The sequence below is a fragment of the Danio rerio genome, chromosome 16 (genome assembly GCF_049306965.1).
Source record: "Danio rerio strain Tuebingen ecotype United States chromosome 16, GRCz12tu, whole genome shotgun sequence".
Lineage (NCBI taxonomy): Eukaryota > Metazoa > Chordata > Actinopteri > Cypriniformes > Danionidae > Danio > Danio rerio.
This window is the reverse complement of record NC_133191.1, coordinates 9,937,507-9,952,560: the sequence shown is the minus strand read 5'-3', so window position 1 is coordinate 9,952,560 and position 15,054 is coordinate 9,937,507. Positions and strand designations below refer to the sequence as shown.

The window sequence follows — 15,054 nt, the reverse complement described above, 5'->3', positions numbered from 1 at the left end:
AAGCCTAACGCCCCGTCATGATCAAAACGCACACGCTTCTGATCTAGAGTCAGACAGCCTACCTCTGCGGCTCAGGGTCTTATCCAAAGTCTTTAAAACCAAGCTGTGCACGAGTATGACCTGAGCTCAAGGCTAGTAATTTGAGTTGGCTTAATGTACGCACTCTTAAGAGGTGCCCTATTCAAGCACTCCTAAAAGGTGCCTTCCACTACCTTAAAGAAAGTCAAGCCTTAAAGCTTTGAACCTGACTTGATTTGAACACGCAACCTTCTGATCTGGAGTCAGACGCGCTACCGTTGCGCCACAGGTCCCTGCCCGCTGCAGCTGTCGACAAGCAAGACACGAGCATAAACTGAGCTCAAGGCGTGGAATCTGACCTTAAAGTGTCTGGATGTGAGCACAGCTACAAGGTGCCTCCCACAACTTTGCAAACAATTGCTAAAGTCAATCCTTGTGACCCTGGGGTGACGTAAACACGCAACGTTCAGATGTGGAGTCAGACACGTTACTTTTGTGTCCCATGAGGTCCTGTCCACTGTCCTCATCGGCAAATCAGACACAAGCATAAAGTAAGCACAAGGTTTGGAATCTGACTTAGATGTTGCTGAACGTAAGCACTCCTAGATGTTGCCTTCCACTTCTTTACGCATAAAGCCAAGCTTAACACCTGTGACCCCGACGTGATTTGAACACGCAACCTTCTGATCTGGAGTCAGACGCACTACCGTTGCGCCACGAGGTCCTGTGGGGACGAGTCTTCGATAAGCCAGACACAAGCATAAACTGAGCACAAAGCTGGGAAATCGACTACCGCTGCACCATAAGCTCCTTATCACAGTCCTCAATGGCAAGCTAGACACAAGCATAAACGGAACTCAAGGCTTGCAGTTTGACTTGAAGGTGGCTGAATTGAAGCACACCTGAAAGGTACCTTCCACGTTTTTACAAACCGCTGCTAAACTCAACCTTTGGCACCTGATTTGAACGTGCGACCTTCGGATCTGGAGTCAGACGCGCTAATTGTTTTGTCCCACGAGCTCCTGTCCACCCTCCCCATCGACAAGCAAGACTCGAGCGTATGGTAAGCACAGGGCTGGGAATTTGACTTAAAAATGGCTGAAAGCAAGCACTCCAAGATGTGCCTTGCACATGTTTACAAACAATTGGTTAGCTCAATGCTTGTGTCCGCAAGGCAATTTGAATTGGCAAGCCTCTGATCTGGACTTAGAGGCACTGTCTTTGCGCTGAAACATGCTTTCCAAAGTGCTCCACAGCCTGGCTTGGCTTGAGCATGATCTGAGTTCAAGGCTAGGAGTTCTACTTGAAAGTAGCTAATTGCAGCACGCCTAAAAGGTGGCTTCCTCAACTTTACAAACGATCGCTAAACTCAATCAACGTGACCTCCACGTGACTTGTGCATGCGATCTTCAGACCTGGAGTCAGACGCACCACATTTTTGTCCCACAAGCTCCTGTCCACAGTCCTCATCGACAAGCCAGGCTCAAGCAAGTGGTGGGCACAGGGCTTGGAATTTGACTTAAAAGTGGCTGAATGTAGGCACTCCTGGAAGGTTTCTTACTCTACTTAAAATAAAATGCTAAGCCTAACGCCCCGTCATGATTTAAACGCACACGCTTCTGATCTAGAGTCAGACAGACTACCTCTGCGGCTCAGGGTCCATTCCAAAGTCTTTAAAACCAAGCTGTGCACGAGGATGACCTGAGCTCAAGACTAGTAATTTGAATTGGCTCAATGTACGCACTCTTAAGAGGTGCCCTATTCAAGCACTCCTAAAAGGTGCCTTCCACTACCTTAAAGAAAGTCAAGCCTTACAGCTTTGAACCACACATACTACTTATGATAAATTCTATACAAGTACACACATGAAACATTCTACACAAACACAGACATGATGCATTTTATACAAGTACACACTAGAAACATTCTATACAAACATGATGCATTTTATACAAGTACACACATGAAACATTCTACACAAGTACACACATGAAACATTCTATACAAATGGATACATGATACATATACACACACAAAGAATTCTATACATATACAAACATGATCCATTCCATACAAACACACGATACATTCCATACATGTATAAACACATGACCTATCTATACATACACAATCCATTCTATATACATATACACACTTGATACACTCTGGGATAGAACCCAGGTCTCCGGGGTGAAAGGTGAGTGATTAACCACTGATCCACTGAGGAACCCTTACAACAAAAAGATATAGCACCATACAGAAACACACACAATACATATACACACATGATACATTCCATCTATATACAAACACATGATACAATCGATACATATACAAACACATGACATATCTATACAAATACACACATGATATCCTCCATACATATGCACACTCAATTTATTCCATAGATATACACACTTATACACTCTGGGTCAAGGCTTGGAATTTGACCTAAAAGTGTCTGAATGTGAGCACAGCTAAAAGGTGCCTCCCACAACTTTGCAAACAATTGCTAAAGTCAATCCTTGTGACCCTGGGGTGACGTAAACACGCAACGTTCAGATGTGGAGTCAAAAGATATAACACCATACAGAAACACACACAATACATATACACACATGATACATTCCATCTATATACAAACACATGATACAATCGATACATATACAAACACATGACATATCTATACAAATACACACATGATATCCTCCATATATTTGCACACTCAATTTATTCTATAGATATACACACTTATACACTCTGGGTCAAGGCTTGCAATTTGCTACCTGGAGTCAGACGCACCACATTTTTGTCCCACAAGGTCCTGTCCACAGTCCTCATCGACAAGCCAGGCTCAAGCAAGTGGTGGGCACAGGGCTGGGAATTTGACTTAAAAGTGGCTGAATGTAGGCACTCCTGGAAGGTTTCTTACTCTACTTAAAATAAAATGCTAAGCCTAACGCCCCGTCATGATCAAAACGCACACGCTTCTGATCTAGAGTCAGACAGCCTACCTCTGCGGCTCAGGGTCTTATCCAAAGTCTTTAAAACCAAGCTGTGCACGAGTATGACCTGAGCTCAAGGCTAGTAATTTGAGTTGGCTTAATGTACGCACTCTTAAGAGGTGCCCTATTCAAGCACTCCTAAAAGGTGCCTTCCACTACCTTAAAGAAAGTCAAGCCTTAAAGCTTTGAACCTGACTTGATTTGAACATGCAACCTTCTGATCTGGAGTCAGACGCGCTACCGTTGCGCCACAGGTCCCTGCCCGCTGCAGCTGTCGACAAGCAAGACACGAGCATAAACTGAGCTCAAGGCGTGGAATCTGACCTTAAAGTGTCTGGATGTGAGCACAGCTACAAGGTGCCTCCCACAACTTTGCAAACAATTGCTAAAGTCAATCCTTGTGACCCTGGGGTGACGTAAACACGCAACGTTCAGATGTGGAGTCAGACACGTTACTTTTGTGTCCCATGAGGTCCTGTCCACTGTCCTCATCGGCAAATCAGACACAAGCATAAAGTAAGCACAAGGTTTGGAATCTGACTTAGATGTTGCTGAACGTAAGCACTCCTAGATGTTGCCTTCCACTTCTTTACGCATAAAGCCAAGCTTAACACCTGTGACCCCGACGTGATTTGAACACGCAACCTTCTGATCTGGAGTCAGACGCGCTACCGTTGCGCCACGAGGTCCTGTGGGGACGAGTCTTCGATAAGCCAGACACAAGCATAAACTGAGCACAAAGCTGGGAAATCGACTACCGCTGCACCATAAGCTCCTTATCACAGTCCTCAATGGCAAGCTAGACACAAGCATAAACGGAACTCAAGGCTTGCAGTTTGACTTGAAGGTGGCTGAATTGAAGCACACCTGAAAGGTACCTTCCACGTTTTTACAAACCGCTGCTAAACTCAACCTTTGGCACCTGATTTGAACGTGCGACCTTCGGATCTGGAGTCAGACGCGCTAATTGTTTTGTCCCACGAGCTCCTGTCCACCCTCCACATCGACAAGCAAGACTCGAGCGTATGGTAAGCACAGGGCTGGGAATTTGACTTAAAAATGGCTGAAAGCAAGCACTCCAAGATGTGCCTTGCACATGTTTACAAACAATTGGTTAGCTCAATGCTTGTGTCCGCAAGGCAATTTGAATTGGCAAGCCTCTGATCTGGACTTAGAGGCACTGTCTTTGCGCTGAAACATGCTTTCCAAAGTGCTCCACAGCCTGGCTTGGCTTGAGCATGATCTGAGTTCAAGGCTAGGAGTTCTACTTGAAAGTAGCTAATTGCAGCACGCCTAAAAGGTGGCTTCCTCAACTTTACAAACGATCGCTAAACTCAATCAACGTGACCTCCACGTGACTTGTGCATGCGATCTTCAGACCTGGAGTCAGACGCACCACATTTTTGTCCCACAAGCTCCTGTCCACAGTCCTCATCGACAAGCCAGGCTCAAGCAAGTGGTGGGCACAGGGCTTGGAATTTGACTTAAAAGTGGCTGAATGTAGGCACTCCTGGAAGGTTTCTTACTCTACTTAAAATAAAATGCTAAGCCTAACGCCCCATCATGATTTAAACGCACACGCTTCTGATCTAGAGTCAGACAGACTACCTCTGCGGCTCAGGGTCCATTCCAAAGTCTTTAAAACCAAGCTGTGCACGAGGATGACCTGAGCTCAAGACTAGTAATTTGAATTGGCTCAATGTACGCACTCTTAAGAGGTGCCCTATTCAAGCACTCCTAAAAGGTGCCTTCCACTACCTTAAAGAAAGTCAAGCCTTACAGCTTTGAACCACACATACTACTTATGATACATTCTATACAAGTACACACATAAAACATTCTACACAAACATGATGCATTTTATACAAGTACACACATGAAACATTCTACACAAATGATCCATTCTATATACAAGTACACACATGAAACATTCTATACAAATAGATACATGATACATATACACACACGAAGAATTCTATACATATACAAACATGATCCATTCCATACAAACACACGATACATTCCATACATGTATAAACACATGACCTATCTATACATACACAATACATTCTATATACATATACACACTTGATACACTCTGGGATAGAACCCGGGTCTCCGGGGTGAAAGGTGAGTGATTAACCACTGATCCACTGAGGAACCCTTACAACAAACAGATATAACACCATACAGAAACACACACAATACACATACACACATGATACATTCCATCTATATACAAACACATGATACAATCGATACATATACAAACACATGACATATCTATACAAATACACACATGATATCCTCCATACATATGCACACTCAATTTATTCCATAGATATACACACCTATACACTCTGGGTCAAGGCTTGGAATTTGACCTAAAAGTGTCTGGATGTGAGCACAGCTACAAGGTGCCTCCCACAACTTTGCAAACAATTGCTAAAGTCAATCCTTGTGACCCTGGGGTGACGTAAACACGCAACGTTCAGATGTGGAGTCAAAAGATATAACACCCTACAGAAACACACACAATACATATACACACATGATACATTCCATCTATATACAAACACATGATACAATCGATACATATACAAACACATGACATATCTATACAAATACACACATGATATCCTCCATATATTTGCACACTCAATTTATTCTATAGATATACACACTTATACACTCTGGGTCAAGGCTTGCAATTTGCTACCTGGAGTCAGACGCACCACATTTTTGTCCCACAAGGTCCTGTCCACAGTCCTCATCGACAAGCCAGGCTCAAGCAAGTGGTGGGCACAGGGCTGGGAATTTGACTTAAAAGTGGCTGAATGTAGGCACTCCTGGAAGGTTTCTTACTCTACTTAAAATAAAATGCTAAGCCTAACGCCCCGTCATGATCAAAACGCACACGCTTCTGATCTAGAGTCAGACAGACTACCTCTGCGGCTCAGGGTCTTATCCAAAGTCTTTAAAACCAAGCTGTGCACGAGTATGACCTGAGCTCAAGGCTAGTAATTTGAAATGGCTCAATGTACGCACTCTTAAGAGGTGCCCTATTCAAGCACTCCTAAAAGGTGCCTTCCACTACCTTAAAGAAAGTCAAGCCTTACAGCTTTGAACCTGACGTGATTTGAACACGCAACCTTCTGATCTGGAGTCAGACGCGCTACCGTTGCGCCACAGGTCCCTGCCTGCTGCATCTGTCGACAAGCAAAACACAAGCATAAACTGAGCTCAAGGCGTGGAATTTGACCTAAAAGTGTCTGGATGTGAGCACAGCTACAAGGTGCCTCCCACAACTTTGCAAACAATTGCTAAAGTCAATCCTTGTGACCCTGGGGTGACGTAAACACGCAACGTTCAGATGTGGAGTCAGACACGTTACTTTTGTGTCCCATGAGGTCCTGTCCACTGTCCTCATCAGACACAAGCATAAAGTAAGCACAAGGTTTGGAATCTGACTTAGATGTTGCTGAACGTAAGCACTCCTAGATGTTGCCTTCCACTACTTTACGCATAAAGCCAAGCTTAACACCTGTGACCCCGACGTGATTTGAACACGCAACCTTCTGATCTGGAGTCAGACGCGCTACCGTTGCGCCACGAGGTCCTGTGGGGACGAGTCTTCGATAAGCCAGACACAAGCATAAACTGAGCACAAAGCTGGGAAATCGACTACCGCTGCACCATAAGCTCCTTATCACAGTCCTCAACGGCAAGCTAGACACAAGCATAAACGGAACTCAAGGCTTGCAGTTTGACTTGAAGGTGGCTGAATTGAAGCACACCTGGAAGGTACCTTCCACGTTTTTACAAACCACTGCTAAACTCAACCTTTGGCACCTGATTTGAACGTGCGACCTTCGGATCTGGAGACAGACGCGCTAATTGTTTTGTCCCACGAGCTCCTGTCCACCCTCCCCATCGACAAGCAAGACTCGAGCGTATGGTAAGCACAGGGCTGGGAATTTGACTTAAAATTGGCTGAAAGCAAGCACTCCAAGATGTGCCTTGCACATGTTTACAAACAATTGGTTAGCTCAATGCTTGTGTCCGCAAGGCAATTTGAATTGGCAAGCCTCTGATCTGGACTTAGAGGCACTGTCTTTGCGCTGAAACATGCTTTCCAAAGTGCTCCACAGCCTGGCTTGGCTTGAGCATGATCTGAGTTCAAGGCTAGGAGTTCTACTTGAAAGTAGCTAATTGCAGCACGCCTAAAAGGTGGCTTCCTCAACTTTACAAACGATCGCTAAACTCAATCAACGTGACCTCCACGTGACTTGTGCATGCGATCTTCAGACCTGGAGTCAGACGCACCACATTTTTGTCCCACAAGCTCCTGTCCACAGTCCTCATCGACAAGCCAGGCTCAAGCAAGTGGTGGGCACAGGGCTTGGAATTTGACTTAAAAGTGGCTGAATGTAGGCACTCCTGGAAGGTTTCTTACTCTACTTAAAATAAAATGCTAAGCCTAACGCCCCGTCATGATTTAAACGCACACGCTTCTGATCTAGAGTCAGACAGACTACCTCTGCGGCTCAGGGTCCATTCCAAAGTCTTTAAAACCAAGCTGTGCACGAGGATGACCTGAGCTCAAGACTAGTAATTTGAATTGGCTCAATGTACGCACTCTTAAGAGGTGCCCTATTCAAGCACTCCTAAAAGGTGCCTTCCACTACCTTAAAGAAAGTCAAGCCTTACAGCTTTGAACCACACATACTACTTATGATACATTCTATACAAGTACACACATAAAACATTCTACACAAACATGATGCATTTTATACAAGTACACACATGAAACATTCTACACAAATGATCCATTCTATATACAAGTACACACATGAAACATTCTATACAAATAGATACATGATACATATACACACACGAAGAATTCTATACATATACAAACATGATCCATTCCATACAAACACACGATACATTCCATACATGTATAAACACATGACCTATCTATACATAAACAATACATTCTATATACATATACACACTTGATACACTCTGGGATAGAACCCGGGTCTCCGGGGTGAAAGGTGAGTGATTAACCACTGATCCACTGAGGAACCCTTACAACAAACAGATATAACACCATACAGAAACACACACAATACACATACACACATGATACATTCCATCTATATACAAACACATGATACAATCGATACATATACAAACACATGACATATCTATACAAATACACACATGATATCCTCCATACATATGCACACTCAATTTATTCCATAGATTTACACACCTATACACTCTGGGTCAAGGCTTGGAATTTGACCTAAAAGTGTCTGGATGTGAGCACAGCTACAAGGTGCCTCCCACAACTTTGCAAACAATTGCTAAAGTCAATCCTTGTGACCCTGGGGTGACGTAAACACGCAACGTTCAGATGTGGAGTCAAAAGATATAACACCCTACAGAAACACACACAATACATATACACACATGATACATTCCATCTATATACAAACACATGATACAATCGATACATATACAAACACATGACATATCTATACAAATACACACATGATATCCTCCATATATTTGCACACTCAATTTATTCTATAGATATACACACTTATACACTCTGGGTCAAGGCTTGCAATTTGCTACCTGGAGTCAGACGCACCACATTTTTGTCCCACAAGGTCCTGTCCACAGTCCTCATCGACAAGCCAGGCTCAAGCAAGTGGTGGGCACAGGGCTGGGAATTTGACTTAAAAGTGGCTGAATGTAGGCACTCCTGGAAGGTTTCTTACTCTACTTAAAATAAAATGCTAAGCCTAACGCCCCGTCATGATCAAAACGCACACGCTTCTGATCTAGAGTCAGACAGACTACCTCTGCGGCTCAGGGTCTTATCCAAAGTCTTTAAAACCAAGCTGTGCACGAGTATGACCTGAGCTCAAGGCTAGTAATTTGAAATGGCTCAATGTACGCACTCTTAAGAGGTGCCCTATTCAAGCACTCCTAAAAGGTGCCTTCCACTACCTTAAAGAAAGTCAAGCCTTACAGCTTTGAACCTGACGTGATTTGAACACGCAACCTTCTGATCTGGAGTCAGACGCGCTACCGTTGCGCCACAGATCCCTGCCTGCTGCAGCTGTCGACAAGCAAGACACAAGCATAAACTGAGCTCAAGGCGTGGAATTTGACCTAAAAGTGTCTGGATGTGAGCACAGCTACAAGGTGCCTCCCACAACTTTGCAAACAATTGCTAAAGTCAATCCTTGTGACCCTGGGGTGACGTAAACACGCAACGTTCAGATGTGGAGTCAAAAGATATAACACCCTACAGAAACACACACAATACATATACACACATGATACATTCCATCTATATACAAACACATGATACAATCGATACATATACAAACACATGACATATCTATACAAATACACACATGATATCCTCCATATATTTGCACACTCAATTTATTCTATAGATATACACACTTATACACTCTGGGTCAAGGCTTGCAATTTGCTACCTGGAGTCAGACGCACCACATTTTTGTCCCACAAGGTCCTGTCCACAGTCCTCATCGACAAGCCAGGCTCAAGCAAGTGGTGGGCACAGGGCTGGGAATTTGACTTAAAAGTGGCTGAATGTAGGCACTCCTGGAAGGTTTCTTACTCTACTTAAAATAAAATGCTAAGCCTAACGCCCCGTCATGATCAAAACGCACACGCTTCTGATCTAGAGTCAGACAGACTACCTCTGCGGCTCAGGGTCTTATCCAAAGTCTTTAAAACCAAGCTGTGCACGAGTATGACCTGAGCTCAAGGCTAGTAATTTGAATTAACTCAATGTACGCACTCTTAAGAGGTGCCCTATTCAAGCACTCCTAAAAGGTGCCTTCCACTACCTTAAAGAAAGCCAAGCCTTACAGCTTTGAACCTGACGTGATTTGAACACGCAACCTTCTGATCTGGAGTCAGACGCGCTACCGTTGCGCCACAGGTCCCTGCCTGCTGCATCTGTCGACAAGCAAAAGATGAGCATAAACTGAGCTCAAGGCGTGGAATTTGACCTAAAAGTGTCTGGATGTGAGCACAGCTACAAGGTGCCTCCCACAACTTTGCAAACAATTGCTAAAGTCAATCCTTGTGACCCTGGGGTGACGTAAACACGCAACGTTCAGATGTGGAGTCAGACACGCTACTTTTGTGTCCCATGAGGTCCTGTCCACTGTCCTCATCGGCAAATCAGACACAAGCATAAAGTAAGCACAAGGCTTGGAATCTGACTTAGATGTTGCTGAACGTAAGCACTCCTAGATGTAAGCACTACTAGATGTTGTCCTAGATGACTTGAACACGTAACCTTCTGATCTGGAGTCAAACGCGCTACCGTTGCGCCTTGAGCATAAACTTGTCTTAGCAGTGGCCAAAACTGACCACTCGTAAACTTTGCCTTCCATTACTTTATACATAAAGCCAAGCTTAAATTAATCTTAATTTTTTCCCCCCACCTTTCTTATTCTTTTTCAGTGTGGTCAGTTTGACTTCAAACAACATAAAAAGTTACTTCTTTTTTGTGACAGCATTTTGTTAAAGGTTGGACTGATGTGACCACAACTTTGCCTAACTGATAAAGTTGCCATTTCATATTCATAATTAGATACCGTGGTAACTTACCCTGAGAAATTAACCTGGTCAGGAGCAGGTTTTATTTTCTAAACTCACAGATTCTGTCTGTCTCCTCCCCTTTTTCAAAACAAAGCAGCATTTCTGGCCTTAGCCTTACGTTTCCACCCACCTATTTAATTCTCATTTTGGATATGCACTTAAAAACGATTGATGGAAATGTCATGATGCAAATAACTTTTGAAAAAAAAAAAAACATGCATAACTAAATAGGATAAAGTTAATATTTGATAAGGTAAGATGTGCATAAACTGCGATGGAAACACTTCTACTGAACAAATTCCAGTATGTGCATTAAAAAAGGTTTGTTATAAGAGATAGTGATAAAAATGTGTGACAAACCAGCAGGCTGAGCACACAGCAGAACATAAGAAATGTTGTTTTGGTCATTTTAAAACGTCTGAACCTTTTCAGTATTAATGTATATTATTAACTAGATTATTAAAGTTCGTCGAGACAAACTTTAGGCTGGCTTGAGAAAGCTTTAATTTTTAAGTTTTAAAGCAATTTTAAGTTAAAAGTAGCTTAAAGTTTTAAAGCAGTTTTAAGTTTAAAGTAGTTTAACGTTTTAAAGCAGTTTAAAGTAGTTTAAAGTTTTAAAGCAGTTTAAAGTAGCTTAAAGTTTTAAAGCAGTTTTAAGTTTAACGTAGTTTAAAGTTTAGCATGATTCTAGCATGAATTAGCATGTTGGTAGCTTGATTCTAGCATGAATTAGCATGTTACTAGCATGATTTTAGCATGTATTAGCATGTTATTAGCATGATTCTAGCATGAATTAGCATGATTCTAGCATGAATTAGCATGTTATTAGCATGATTCTTGGATGCATTAGCATGTTACTAGCATGATTCTAGCATGAATTGGCATGTTGTTAGCATGATTCTAGCATAACTTAACATTGTATTAGCATGATTCTAGCATGGATTAGCATGCTACTAGCATGATTCTAGCATGAATTAGCATGTTACTAGCATGATTCTAACATGATTTTGCATAATTCTAGCATGGATTAGCATGCTACTAGCATGGTTCTTGCATGAATTAGCATGTTACTAGCATGATTCTAACATGAATTAGCATGTTACTAGCATGATTCTAGCATGAATTAGCATGATTCTAGCATGAATTAGCATGTTATTAGCATGATTCTAGCATGAATTAGCATGTTGTTAGCATGATTCTAGCAAGACTTAGCATGCTATTAGCATGATTCTAGCATGAATTAGCATGTTACCAGCATAATTCTAGCATGAATTGGCATGATTCTAGCATGAATTAGCATGTTACTACCATGATTCTAGCATGAATTAGCATGATTCTAGCATGAAATGGCATGTTATTAGCATGATTCCAGCATGAATTAGCATGTTACTAGCATGAATTAGCATGATTTTAGCATGGATTAGCATGATTCTAGCATGGATTAGCATGCTACTAGCACAAATCTAGCATAAATTAGCATGATTCTAGCATGAATTAGCAAGTTATTAGCATGATTCTAGCATGAATTACCGTGTTATTAGCATGAATTAGCTTGATTCTAGCATGACTTAGCATGTTACTAGCATGATTCTAGCATGAATTAGCATGTTACTAGCATGATTCTAGCATGAATTAGCATGTTACTAGCATGATAGATTAAAATAGTTTGAAGATAGATGATAGATAGATGATAGATAGATGCAGTTTATAGATAGATAGATAGATAGATTAAAACAGTTGATAGATAGATTAAAGCAGTTTATAGATAGATAGATAGATAGATTTAAGCAGTTTATAGATGGATGGATGGATGGATAGATAGATAAAATCAGTTTATAGATATAGATAGATAGATAGATAGATAGATAGATTAAAGCAGTTTATAGATAGATAGATAGATAAAAACAGTTGATAGATAGATAGATAGATAGATAAAAACAGTTGATATATAGATAGATGGATGGATGGATGGATGGATGGATAGATAGATTAAAGCAGTTTATAGATAGATAGATAGATAGATAGATAGATAGATAGATAGATAGATTAAAGCAGTTTATAGATAGATGGATAGATAGATAGATAGATTAAAGCAGTTTATAGATAGATAGATAGATAGATAGATAGATAGATAGATAGATAGATAGATAGATAGATTAAAGCAGTTTATAGATAGATAGATAGATAGATAGATAGATAGATTAAAGCAGTTTATAGATAGATAGATAGATAGATAGATTAAAACAGTAGATAGATAGATAGATAGATAGATAGATAAAATCAGTTTATAGATAGATAGATAGATAAAATCAGTTTATAGATAGATAGATAGATAGATAGATAGATAGATTAAAACAGTAGATAGATAGATAGATAGATAGATAGATAGATAGATAGATAGATAGATAGATAGATAGATAAAATCAGTTTATAGATAGATAGATAGATAAAATCAGTTTATAGATAGATAGATAGATAGATAGATAGATAGATAGATAGACAGATAGATTAAAGCAGTTTATAGATAGATAGATAGATAGATAGATAGATTAAAACAGTAGATAGATAGATAGATAGATAGATAGATAGATAGATAGATAAAATCAGTTTATAGATAGATAGATAGATAAAATCAGTTTATAGATAGATAGATAGATAGATAGATAGATAGATAGATAGATAGATAGACAGATAGATTAAAGCAGTTTATAGATAGATAGATAGATAGATAGATAGATAGATAGATAGATTAAAACAGTAGATAGATAGATAGATAGATAGATAGATAGATAGATAGATAGATAGATAGATAGATAGATAAAATCAGTTGATAGATAGATAGATAGATAGATAGATAGATAAAATCAGTTTATAGATAGATAGATAGATGGATAGATAGATAGATAGATAGATTAAAGCAGTTGATAGATAGATAGATAGATAGATAGATAGATAGATAGATAGATAGATAGATAGATAGCAGTTTGAAAAGGATAGATAGATAGTTTTGAGGTCACAAAGTTAGATCTAATGTTAAGTCAATGACAGTCTTTTGCAATGGAAGTCTATAGGCCAGTTGTTGCTAGGGTACAGTATCTGGTAGTTAGGGTGTGGCTAGAAAGTTAAAAGCTCATCAGTTATTGGTAGTTTGGTAGTCTGAGTTAAATGAGCTCAGCCATTAGTCTGGTGGACAGTCTGATGCTGAGTTATGAGCTCACAAAGTTTGATCCCATGTTAAATCAATGAGAGTCTTTTGAATAGAAGTCTATGGGACAGTTTCTAGGGTCCAAAAGTGGTTGCTAGGGCGTGGCCAGAAAGTTAAAAGCTCATCAGTTATTGGCAGTTAGGAAGTCTGAGTAAAATGAGCCCAGTTAGAAGTTTGTGTGACAGTCTGACGCAGAGTTATGAGGTCACAAAGTTTGGTCCAATGTTAAGTCTATGGGATTTTTCCGGCGGTCCCGGGACGTTTTTCGGAAAACCGAAAGTCGGATCAGTCGGAAAAGATATAGCAACACGAGTCAGAATAGTTTGGAGGTCTGGTGCGAGTTTGGTGGTCATAGCTTGAAAGGTCTAGTAGGAGATAGTCTTGCAAATTTAGTCTCAGAAGAATAAAAAAAAAAATATATATATATATATAATAATAATAAGTTTAGAAAGGATTTCAGTAGTCTGGCTTGTTTCTCAAGCCAGCCTAATTACCACCAGAGTGTCACGTTCATCCGCAGTAAATTGTTTTTACTATTGATATTTGGTACGAGTTAATCAGCAAGTGACGATTTTGTTCTCCTTGATTTGTTGGATGGAAACACTGGTCTATTTGCACATCTTTGATGCATTATTCCAGTTTTGCACATAAATGTAATTAATCATTTTAGATAGAAACAGTTAATACCTACATTTCAGTCACACAAAGAACAAAGTCACGTACGAGAATGGCTTGTCTGATTTTAATAATTAGCTTAAATTCACTGTCCTTCGACATATACTGTAACTAGATTAATCAAATTATTATTTGTTCTAAAACTATTATTTAGTTCTGCTTACATTCTAAATGTCATATCAACCTCTATCACTTGATCAATAATAGATACAGACAAGTGCACTTTAAAAGCTATTAACAGAACAGAACAGAACTAACAGAAACATTCAAAAACAAGTACACGGTACCCGGTTCTCACCAGTGTTATCAGGGCCTGCACGTCCATAGAATAGTAAGGGCGGCGTCTGCAAATCCCCCGGTCCTCACTTTCATCCACAACACCCACCCCCTCCCTCCCGTTCTTCACTTTCAACCGCGAACCGGTCACTTTATTTTTCACTTTTGGGTTGAGGGCTGCGTGATGGCCGTTTGCTACAGTAAACT

General features: G+C 40.6%; 8 non-coding genes across 8 annotated transcripts; all 8 read right to left on the bottom strand.

The window, feature by feature from the left end:
- Positions 1-239: 239 nt before the first annotated feature.
- trnaw-cca (transfer RNA tryptophan (anticodon CCA)) lies at positions 240-311 on the bottom strand. The gene has a single exon. It is a non-coding gene; the product is annotated as a tRNA-Trp (tRNA).
- Positions 312-670: 359 nt separating this feature from the next.
- On the bottom strand, positions 671-742 carry trnaw-cca (transfer RNA tryptophan (anticodon CCA)). Its single transcript has one exon. It is a non-coding gene; the product is annotated as a tRNA-Trp (tRNA).
- Positions 743-3,209: 2,467 nt separating this feature from the next.
- Positions 3,210-3,281, bottom strand: trnaw-cca (transfer RNA tryptophan (anticodon CCA)). Its single transcript has one exon. It is a non-coding gene; the product is annotated as a tRNA-Trp (tRNA).
- A 359-nt stretch (positions 3,282-3,640) lies between these two features.
- trnaw-cca (transfer RNA tryptophan (anticodon CCA)) lies at positions 3,641-3,712 on the bottom strand. The gene has a single exon. It is a non-coding gene; the product is annotated as a tRNA-Trp (tRNA).
- A 2,435-nt stretch (positions 3,713-6,147) lies between these two features.
- On the bottom strand, positions 6,148-6,219 carry trnaw-cca (transfer RNA tryptophan (anticodon CCA)). Its single transcript has one exon. It is a non-coding gene; the product is annotated as a tRNA-Trp (tRNA).
- A 351-nt stretch (positions 6,220-6,570) lies between these two features.
- Positions 6,571-6,642, bottom strand: trnaw-cca (transfer RNA tryptophan (anticodon CCA)). The gene has a single exon. It is a non-coding gene; the product is annotated as a tRNA-Trp (tRNA).
- Positions 6,643-9,077: 2,435 nt separating this feature from the next.
- On the bottom strand, positions 9,078-9,149 carry trnaw-cca (transfer RNA tryptophan (anticodon CCA)). The gene has a single exon. It is a non-coding gene; the product is annotated as a tRNA-Trp (tRNA).
- Positions 9,150-9,955: 806 nt separating this feature from the next.
- On the bottom strand, positions 9,956-10,027 carry trnaw-cca (transfer RNA tryptophan (anticodon CCA)). Its single transcript has one exon. It is a non-coding gene; the product is annotated as a tRNA-Trp (tRNA).
- Positions 10,028-15,054: the final 5,027 nt, after the last annotated feature.